Below are 10,000 nucleotides of genomic sequence, written 5' to 3' on the forward strand. Positions count from 1 at the left end.
GCAGGAGTCGCTGTGCCCGTGAGGCTGCCTGGCCGAGTCGGAGTGCTGTGGGACGGCGGGGAGCGGGTTTTCCCGGGCGAGGGGCCGATCCCGAGGAAGGGGAGCAGTTCCGAGGCCGTGGCCGGGTGAGGCGCGCCTTTCGGAGGGGAGGAGTTTGAATTTCGGCTGCATTGAGGGTAGCTGCCCCGCTGTGGTGGTTTTTCGGAGCCTGAGCCCGAGCGGGGCGTCGGTTCCCGAGGTGGGCAGGAGTCGCTGTGCCCGTGAGGCTGCCTGGCCGAGTCGGAGTGCTGTGGGACGGCGGGGAGCGGTTTTTCCCGGGCGAGGGGGCGACCCCGAGGAACTCGGCCGGCGGGGAGGCGTTCCGGCCCGGGCGAGGGGCGCGGACCCGACCGGAGACGTCCAAAACCTTGAAAGGGGTAAGCGGGAAAAGGTCAGCAAAGTGCCCGAAGCAGTAAGGCGAAAAAGCCGTCGGAACCTCCGAAAATGTCCAAAAGCGTGAAATCAGTAACCAGGAAAATGCATAAAAATGGCCAAAAGTGTGAAATCAGTAAGCAGGAAAAGTCGGGAAAAGTGTCTAAAAATGCTTGGAAATCTGAGGAAAATGCCCGAAAATGAGGCCCCTCGGTCGGGAGGAGGAAGTCGAAAATCCCCGTGCCCGACGAGGGAAGTCAGTAACCAGAAGGAAAAACTTAGAAAAAAATTCTAAGTGTCAAAAAAAATTCTAAGTGTCAAAAAAAATTCTAAGTGTCAAAAAAAATTCTAAGTGTCAAAAAGAATTCTAAGTGTCAAAAAAATTCTAAGTGTCAAAAAAATTCTAAGTGTCAAAAAAAATTCTAAGTGTCAAAAAGAATTCTAAGTGTCAAAAAAAATTCTAAGTGTCAAAAAAAATTCTAAGTGTCAAAAAAAATTCTAAGTGTCAAAAAAAATTCTAAGTGTCAAAAAAAATTCTAAGTGTCAAAAAAAATTCTAAGTGTCAAAAAAATTCTAAGTGTCAAAAAAAATTCTAAGTGTCAAAAAAAATTCTAAGTGTCAAAAAAAATTCTAAGTGTCAAAAAAAATTCTAAGTGTCAAAAAAATTCTAAGTGTCAAAAAAAATTCTAAGTGTCAAAAAAAATTCTAAGTGTCAAAAAAAATTCTAAGTGTCAAAAAGAATTCTAAGTGTCAAAAAAAATTCTAAGTGTCAGAAAGGGAAATGAGTAACCAAGAAGAGAAATGAGTAACCAAGAAATCAGTAACCAACAGGAGAAATGAGTAACCAAGAAGAGAAATGAGTAACCAAGAAATCAGTAACCAACAGGAGAAATGAGTAACCAACGGGAGAAATGAGTAACCAACGGGAGAAATGAGTAACCAACGGGAGAAGTCAGTAACCAACGGGAGAAATCAGTAACCAAAGGGAGAAGTCAGTAACCAACGGGAGAAATCAGTAACCAACAAGAGAAATGAGTAACCAACGGGAGAAATCAGTAACCAAAGGGAGAAGTCAGTAACCAACGGGAGAAATCAGTAACCAAGCTTATTTTTGGTTGGTTACTGACTTCTCCGTTCAACTTGGAGCTGCCCTTGTGCACGATCAAGGAGGGGTATTATCCGCCACGGGGGCTTAATTTTCGCCTAAGGGGAGCGATTTGGAGGCCGTGGCCGGGTGAGGCGCGCCTTTCGAAGGGGAGGGATTTGAATTTCGGCTGCATTGAGGGTAGCTGCCCGCTGTTGTGGGTTTTTGGAGCCTGAGCCCGTTCAACTTGGAGCTGCCCTTGTGCACGATCAAGGAGGGGTATTATCGGCCACGGGGGCTTAATTTTCGCCTAAGGGGAGCGATTTGGAGGCCGTGGCCGGGTGAGGCGCGCCTTTCGAAGGGGAGGGATTTGAATTTCGGCTGCATTGAGGGTAGCTGCCCGCTGTTGTGGGTTTTTGGAGCCTGAGCCCGTTCAACTTGGAGCTGCCCTTGTGCACGATCAAGGAGGGGTATTATCGGCCACGGGGGCTTAATTTTCGCCTAAGGGGAGCGATTTGGAGGCCGTGGCCGGGTGAGGCGCGCCTCTCGAAGGGGAGGGATTTGAATTTCGGCTGCATTGAGGGTAGCTGCCCGCTGTTGTGGGTTTTTGGAGCCTGAGCCCGTTCAACTTGGAGCTGCCCTTGTGCACGATCAAGGAGGGGTATTATCGGCCACGGGGGCTTAATTTTCGCCTAAGGGGAGCGATTTGGAGGCCGTGGCCGGGTGAGGCGCGCCTCTCGAAGGGGAGGGATTTGAATTTCGGCTGCATTGAGGGTAGCTGCCCCGCTGTGGTGGTTTTTCGGAGCCTGAGCCCGAGCGGGGCGTCGGTTCCCGAGGTGGGCAGGAGTCGCTGTGCCCGTGAGGCTGCCTGGCCGAGTCGGAGTGCTGTGGGACGGCGGGGAGCGGGTTTTCCCGGGCGAGGGGGCGATCCCGAGGAAGGGGAGCGATTTGGAGGCCGTGGCCGGGTGAGGCGCGCCTTTCGGAGGGGAGGAATTTGAATTTCGGCTGCATTGAGGGTAGCTGCCCGCTGTTGTGGGTTTTCGGAGCCTGAGCCCGAGCGGGGCGTCGGTTCCCGAGGTGGGCAGGAGTCGCTGTGCCCGTGAGGCTGCCTGGCCGAGTCGGAGTGCTGTGGGACGGCGGGGAGCGGGTTTTCCCGGGCGAGGGGCCGATCCCGAGGAAGGGGAGCAGTTCCGAGGCCGTGGCCGGGTGAGGCGCGCCTTTCGGAGGGGAGGAGTTTGAATTTCGGCTGCATTGAGGGTAGCTGCCCCGCTGTGGTGGTTTTTCGGAGCCTGAGCCCGAGCGGGGCGTCGGTTCCCGAGGTGGGCAGGAGTCGCTGTGCCCGTGAGGCTGCCTGGCCGAGTCGGAGTGCTGTGGGACGGCGGGGAGCGGTTTTTCCCGGGCGAGGGGGCGACCCCGAGGAACTCGGCCGGCGGGGAGGCGTTCCGGCCCGGGCGAGGGGCGCGGACCCGACCGGAGACGTCCAAAACCTTGAAAGGGGTAAGCGGGAAAAGGTCAGCAAAGTGCCCGAAGCAGTAAGGCGAAAAAGCCGTCGGAACCTCCGAAAATGTCCAAAAGCGTGAAATCAGTAACCAGGAAAATGCATAAAAATGGCCAAAAGTGTGAAATCAGTAAGCAGGAAAAGTCGGGAAAAGTGTCTAAAAATGCTTGGAAATCTGAGGAAAATGCCCGAAAATGAGGCCCCTCGGTCGGGAGGAGGAAGTCGAAAATCCCCGTGCCCGACGAGGGAAGTCAGTAACCAGAAGGAAAAACTTAGAAAAAAATTCTAAGTGTCAAAAAAAATTCTAAGTGTCAAAAAAAATTCTAAGTGTCAAAAAAAATTCTAAGTGTCAAAAAGAATTCTAAGTGTCAAAAAAATTCTAAGTGTCAAAAAAATTCTAAGTGTCAAAAAAAATTCTAAGTGTCAAAAAGAATTCTAAGTGTCAAAAAAAATTCTAAGTGTCAAAAAAAATTCTAAGTGTCAAAAAAAATTCTAAGTGTCAAAAAAAATTCTAAGTGTCAAAAAAAATTCTAAGTGTCAAAAAAAATTCTAAGTGTCAAAAAAATTCTAAGTGTCAAAAAAAATTCTAAGTGTCAAAAAAAATTCTAAGTGTCAAAAAAAATTCTAAGTGTCAAAAAAAATTCTAAGTGTCAAAAAAATTCTAAGTGTCAAAAAAAATTCTAAGTGTCAAAAAAAATTCTAAGTGTCAAAAAAAATTCTAAGTGTCAAAAAGAATTCTAAGTGTCAAAAAAAATTCTAAGTGTCAGAAAGGGAAATGAGTAACCAAGAAGAGAAATGAGTAACCAAGAAATCAGTAACCAACAGGAGAAATGAGTAACCAAGAAGAGAAATGAGTAACCAAGAAATCAGTAACCAACAGGAGAAATGAGTAACCAACGGGAGAAATGAGTAACCAACGGGAGAAATGAGTAACCAACGGGAGAAGTCAGTAACCAACGGGAGAAATCAGTAACCAAAGGGAGAAGTCAGTAACCAACGGGAGAAATCAGTAACCAACAAGAGAAATGAGTAACCAACGGGAGAAATCAGTAACCAAAGGGAGAAGTCAGTAACCAACGGGAGAAATCAGTAACCAAGCTTATTTTTGGTTGGTTACTGACTTCTCCGTTCAACTTGGAGCTGCCCTTGTGCACGATCAAGGAGGGGTATTATCCGCCACGGGGGCTTAATTTTCGCCTAAGGGGAGCGATTTGGAGGCCGTGGCCGGGTGAGGCGCGCCTTTCGAAGGGGAGGGATTTGAATTTCGGCTGCATTGAGGGTAGCTGCCCGCTGTTGTGGGTTTTTGGAGCCTGAGCCCGTTCAACTTGGAGCTGCCCTTGTGCACGATCAAGGAGGGGTATTATCGGCCACGGGGGCTTAATTTTCGCCTAAGGGGAGCGATTTGGAGGCCGTGGCCGGGTGAGGCGCGCCTTTCGAAGGGGAGGGATTTGAATTTCGGCTGCATTGAGGGTAGCTGCCCGCTGTTGTGGGTTTTTGGAGCCTGAGCCCGTTCAACTTGGAGCTGCCCTTGTGCACGATCAAGGAGGGGTATTATCGGCCACGGGGGCTTAATTTTCGCCTAAGGGGAGCGATTTGGAGGCCGTGGCCGGGTGAGGCGCGCCTCTCGAAGGGGAGGGATTTGAATTTCGGCTGCATTGAGGGTAGCTGCCCGCTGTTGTGGGTTTTTGGAGCCTGAGCCCGTTCAACTTGGAGCTGCCCTTGTGCACGATCAAGGAGGGGTATTATCGGCCACGGGGGCTTAATTTTCGCCTAAGGGGAGCGATTTGGAGGCCGTGGCCGGGTGAGGCGCGCCTCTCGAAGGGGAGGGATTTGAATTTCGGCTGCATTGAGGGTAGCTGCCCGCTGTTGTGGGTTTTTGGAGCCTGAGCCCGAGCGGGGCGTCGGTTCCCGAGGTGGGCAGGAGTCGCTGTGCCCGTGAGGCTGCCTGGCCGAGTCGGAGTGCTGTGGGACGGCGGGGAGCGGGTTTTCCCGGGCGAGGGGCCGATCCCGAGGAAGGGGAGCAGTTCCGAGGCCGTGGCCGGGTGAGGCGCGCCTCTCGAAGGGGAGGAATTTGAATTTCGGCTGCATTGAGGGTAGCTGCCCCGCTGTGGTGGTTTTTCGGAGCCTGAGCCCGAGCGGGGCGTCGGTTCCCGAGGTGGGCAGGAGTCGCTGTGCCCGTGAGGCTGCCTGGCCGAGTCGGAGTGCTGTGGGACGGCGGGGAGCGGTTTTTCCCGGGCGAGGGGGCGACCCCGAGGAACTCGGCCGGCGGGGAGGCGTTCCGGCCCGGGCGAGGGGCGCGGACCCGACCGGAGACGTCCAAAACCTTGAAAGGGGTAAGCGGGAAAAGGTCAGCAAAGTGCCCGAAGCAGTAAGGCGAAAAAGCCGTCGGAACCTCCGAAAATGTCCAAAAGCGTGAAATCAGTAACCAGGAAAATGCATAAAAATGGCCAAAAGTGTGAAATCAGTAAGCAGGAAAAGTCGGGAAAAGTGTCTAAAAATGCTTGGAAATCTGAGGAAAATGCCCGAAAATGAGGCCCCTCGGTCGGGAGGAGGAAGTCGAAAATCCCCGTGCCCGACGAGGGAAGTCAGTAACCAGAAGGAAAAACTTAGAAAAAAATTCTAAGTGTCAAAAAAAATTCTAAGTGTCAAAAAAAATTCTAAGTGTCAAAAAAAATTCTAAGTGTCAAAAAGAATTCTAAGTGTCAAAAAAATTCTAAGTGTCAAAAAAATTCTAAGTGTCAAAAAAAATTCTAAGTGTCAAAAAGAATTCTAAGTGTCAAAAAAAATTCTAAGTGTCAAAAAAAATTCTAAGTGTCAAAAAAAATTCTAAGTGTCAAAAAAAATTCTAAGTGTCAAAAAAAATTCTAAGTGTCAAAAAAAATTCTAAGTGTCAAAAAAATTCTAAGTGTCAAAAAAAATTCTAAGTGTCAAAAAAAATTCTAAGTGTCAAAAAAAATTCTAAGTGTCAAAAAAAATTCTAAGTGTCAAAAAAATTCTAAGTGTCAAAAAAAATTCTAAGTGTCAAAAAAAATTCTAAGTGTCAAAAAAAATTCTAAGTGTCAAAAAGAATTCTAAGTGTCAAAAAAAATTCTAAGTGTCAGAAAGGGAAATGAGTAACCAAGAAGAGAAATGAGTAACCAAGAAATCAGTAACCAACAGGAGAAATGAGTAACCAAGAAGAGAAATGAGTAACCAAGAAATCAGTAACCAACAGGAGAAATGAGTAACCAACGGGAGAAATGAGTAACCAACGGGAGAAATGAGTAACCAACGGGAGAAGTCAGTAACCAACGGGAGAAATCAGTAACCAAAGGGAGAAGTCAGTAACCAACGGGAGAAATCAGTAACCAACAAGAGAAATGAGTAACCAACGGGAGAAATCAGTAACCAAAGGGAGAAGTCAGTAACCAACGGGAGAAATCAGTAACCAAGCTTATTTTTGGTTGGTTACTGACTTCTCCGTTCAACTTGGAGCTGCCCTTGTGCACGATCAAGGAGGGGTATTATCCGCCACGGGGGCTTAATTTTCGCCTAAGGGGAGCGATTTGGAGGCCGTGGCCGGGTGAGGCGCGCCTTTCGAAGGGGAGGGATTTGAATTTCGGCTGCATTGAGGGTAGCTGCCCGCTGTTGTGGGTTTTTGGAGCCTGAGCCCGTTCAACTTGGAGCTGCCCTTGTGCACGATCAAGGAGGGGTATTATCGGCCACGGGGGCTTAATTTTCGCCTAAGGGGAGCGATTTGGAGGCCGTGGCCGGGTGAGGCGCGCCTTTCGAAGGGGAGGGATTTGAATTTCGGCTGCATTGAGGGTAGCTGCCCGCTGTTGTGGGTTTTTGGAGCCTGAGCCCGTTCAACTTGGAGCTGCCCTTGTGCACGATCAAGGAGGGGTATTATCGGCCACGGGGGCTTAATTTTCGCCTAAGGGGAGCGATTTGGAGGCCGTGGCCGGGTGAGGCGCGCCTCTCGAAGGGGAGGGATTTGAATTTCGGCTGCATTGAGGGTAGCTGCCCGCTGTTGTGGGTTTTTGGAGCCTGAGCCCGTTCAACTTGGAGCTGCCCTTGTGCACGATCAAGGAGGGGTATTATCGGCCACGGGGGCTTAATTTTCGCCTAAGGGGAGCGATTTGGAGGCCGTGGCCGGGTGAGGCGCGCCTCTCGAAGGGGAGGGATTTGAATTTCGGCTGCATTGAGGGTAGCTGCCCGCTGTTGTGGGTTTTTGGAGCCTGAGCCCGAGCGGGGCGTCGGTTCCCGAGGTGGGCAGGAGTCGCTGTGCCCGTGAGGCTGCCTGGCCGAGTCGGAGTGCTGTGGGACGGCGGGGAGCGGGTTTTCCCGGGCGAGGGGCCGATCCCGAGGAAGGGGAGCAGTTCCGAGGCCGTGGCCGGGTGAGGCGCGCCTCTCGAAGGGGAGGAATTTGAATTTCGGCTGCATTGAGGGTAGCTGCCCCGCTGTGGTGGTTTTTCGGAGCCTGAGCCCGAGCGGGGCGTCGGTTCCCGAGGTGGGCAGGAGTCGCTGTGCCCGTGAGGCTGCCTGGCCGAGTCGGAGTGCTGTGGGACGGCGGGGAGCGGTTTTTCCCGGGCGAGGGGGCGACCCCGAGGAACTCGGCCGGCGGGGAGGCGTTCCGGCCCGGGCGAGGGGCGCGGACCCGACCGGAGACGTCCAAAACCTTGAAAGGGGTAAGCGGGAAAAGGTCAGCAAAGTGCCCGAAGCAGTAAGGCGAAAAAGCCGTCGGAACCTCCGAAAATGAGTAAAAGCCCGGAAGGAGTAAGGTGGAGAAGTCAGCAAAGTGCCCGAAATGTCCGAAGCAGTAAGGCGAAAAAGCCGTCGGAACCTCCGAAAATGAGTAAAAGCCCGGAAGGAGTAAGCGGGAAAAGTCAGCCAAGTGCCCGAAATGTCCGAAGCAGTAAGGCGAAAAAGCCGTCAGAACCTCCGAAAATGAGTAAAAGCCCGGAAGGAGTAAGCGGGAAAAGTCAGCCAAGTGCCCGAAATGTCCGAAGCAGTAAGGCGAAAAAGCCGTCAGAACCTCCGAAAATGAGTAAAAGCCCGGAAGGAGTAAGCGGGAAAAGTCAGCCAAGTGCCCGAAATGTCCGAAGCAGTAAGGCGAAAAAGCCGTCAGAACCTCCGAAAATGAGTAAAAGCCCGGAAGGAGTAAGCGGGAAAAGTCAGCCAAGTGCCCGAAATGTCCGAAGCAGTAAGGCGAAAAAGCCGTCAGAACCTCCGAAAATGAGTAAAAGCCCGGAAGGAGTAAGCGGGAAAAGTCAGCCAAGTGCCCGAAATGTCCGAAGCAGTAAGGCGAAAAAGCCGTCAGAACCTCCGAAAATGTCCAAAAGCGTGAAATCAGTAACCAGGAAAATGCTTAAAAATGGCCAAAAGTGTGAAATCAGTAAGCAGGAAAAGTCGGGAAAATGCATAAAAATGGCCAAAAGTGTGAAATCAGTAAGCAGGAAAAGTCGGGAAAATGCATAAAAATGGCCAAAAGTGTGAAATCAGTAAGCAGGAAAAGTCGGGAAAAGTGTCTAAAAATGCTTGGAAATCTGAGGAAAATGCCCGAAAATGAGGCCCCTCGGTCGGGAGGAGGAAGTCGAAAATCCCCGTGCCCGACGAGGGAAGTCAGTAACCAGAAGGAAAAACTTAGAAAAAAATTCTAAGTGTCAAAAAAAATTCTAAGTGTCAAAAAAATTCTAAGTGTCAAAAAAAATTCTAAGTGTCAAAAAAAATTCTAAGTGTCAAAAAAAATTCTAAGTGTCAAAAAAATTCTAAGTGTCAAAAAAAATTCTAAGTGTCAAAAAAATTCTAAGTGTCAAAAAAAATTCTAAGTGTCAAAAAAATTCTAAGTGTCAAAAAAATTCTAAGTGTCAAAAAAATTCTAAGTGTCAAAAAAAATTCTAAGTGTCAAAAAAAATTCTAAGTGTCAAAAAAAATTCTAAGTGTCAAAAAAATTCTAAGTGTCAAAAAAAATTCTAAGTGTCAAAAAAAATTCTAAGTGTCAGCGGAGGAAAGTCGGTGGGGAAGGGGAAAAATCCGAAAATCCACGCCGGGTTGGAGTTCCAGGGCCCCGCTGGAGGGGTGGGAATTCGCCCCGGCGCCTTGCCCCGTTGCAATAAAGTGTCCGCAGCCCGAAAACTTTAACTTTGAAAAATCACGGAAGTCGGCAAGGGGGACGATCCGAGTACCGTTTGCGGGCTTTCGGTGCCTCATCGTCGGACTGAAATTTCAAATTCGCCCCCAAAGTGCAACTCGTCATTTTCGGCCGGGGGGGTTGGCGGGGTACCCGGAGATTTTCGGGAACACGTTTTTTAGAACAAAATGGCGGCTCGGGACCACTTTGAGACAGGCCCGAGGAACGGTTCCAAAGACGGTGGGCGGCAATTTGGAACTCGTGTGCATGCCAAAGAGCTCTCGGAGGTCGGATTTTGAACACTTTGTCGAATTTTGAACACTTTGTCGAATTTTGAACACTTTGTCGAATTTCGAACACTTTGTCGAATTTCGAACACTTTGTCGAATTTTGAACACTTTGTCGAACATGCGAACACTTTGTCGAACTTTTGAACGCTAACAGTCGAACTTTTGAACGCTAATAGTCGAACTTTCGAACGCTTTGTCGAATTGTGAACATGTTGGCCGTGACATTCGACACTCGGGCGATTAAACACTCGATAATCCGCCCATTTTAAGTTCGACACTCGGGCGATTAAACACTCGATAATCCGCCCATTTTAAGTTCGACACTCGGGCGATTAAACACTCGATAATCCGCCCATTTTAAGTTCGACACACCTGGGCGATTAACACTCGATACTCTGAGCCCATGGTAAGTTCGACAGTCTGGCGATTTTTGTGTTCGATACTCTGAGCTGAATTAAGTTCGACAGTCTGGCGATTTTTGTGTTCGATACTCTGAGCTGAATTAAGTTCGACAGTCTGGCGATTTTTGTGTTCGATACTCAGTGCTGCTTTTAACTTCGACACTCTGGTGGCGATTTGTGTTCCTCGACACTTTGGCGGTTGTGTTC

This window comes from Stegostoma tigrinum, unplaced genomic scaffold (assembly GCF_030684315.1).
Source record: "Stegostoma tigrinum isolate sSteTig4 unplaced genomic scaffold, sSteTig4.hap1 scaffold_534, whole genome shotgun sequence".
In the NCBI taxonomy this organism is placed as follows: domain Eukaryota; kingdom Metazoa; phylum Chordata; class Chondrichthyes; order Orectolobiformes; family Stegostomatidae; genus Stegostoma; species Stegostoma tigrinum.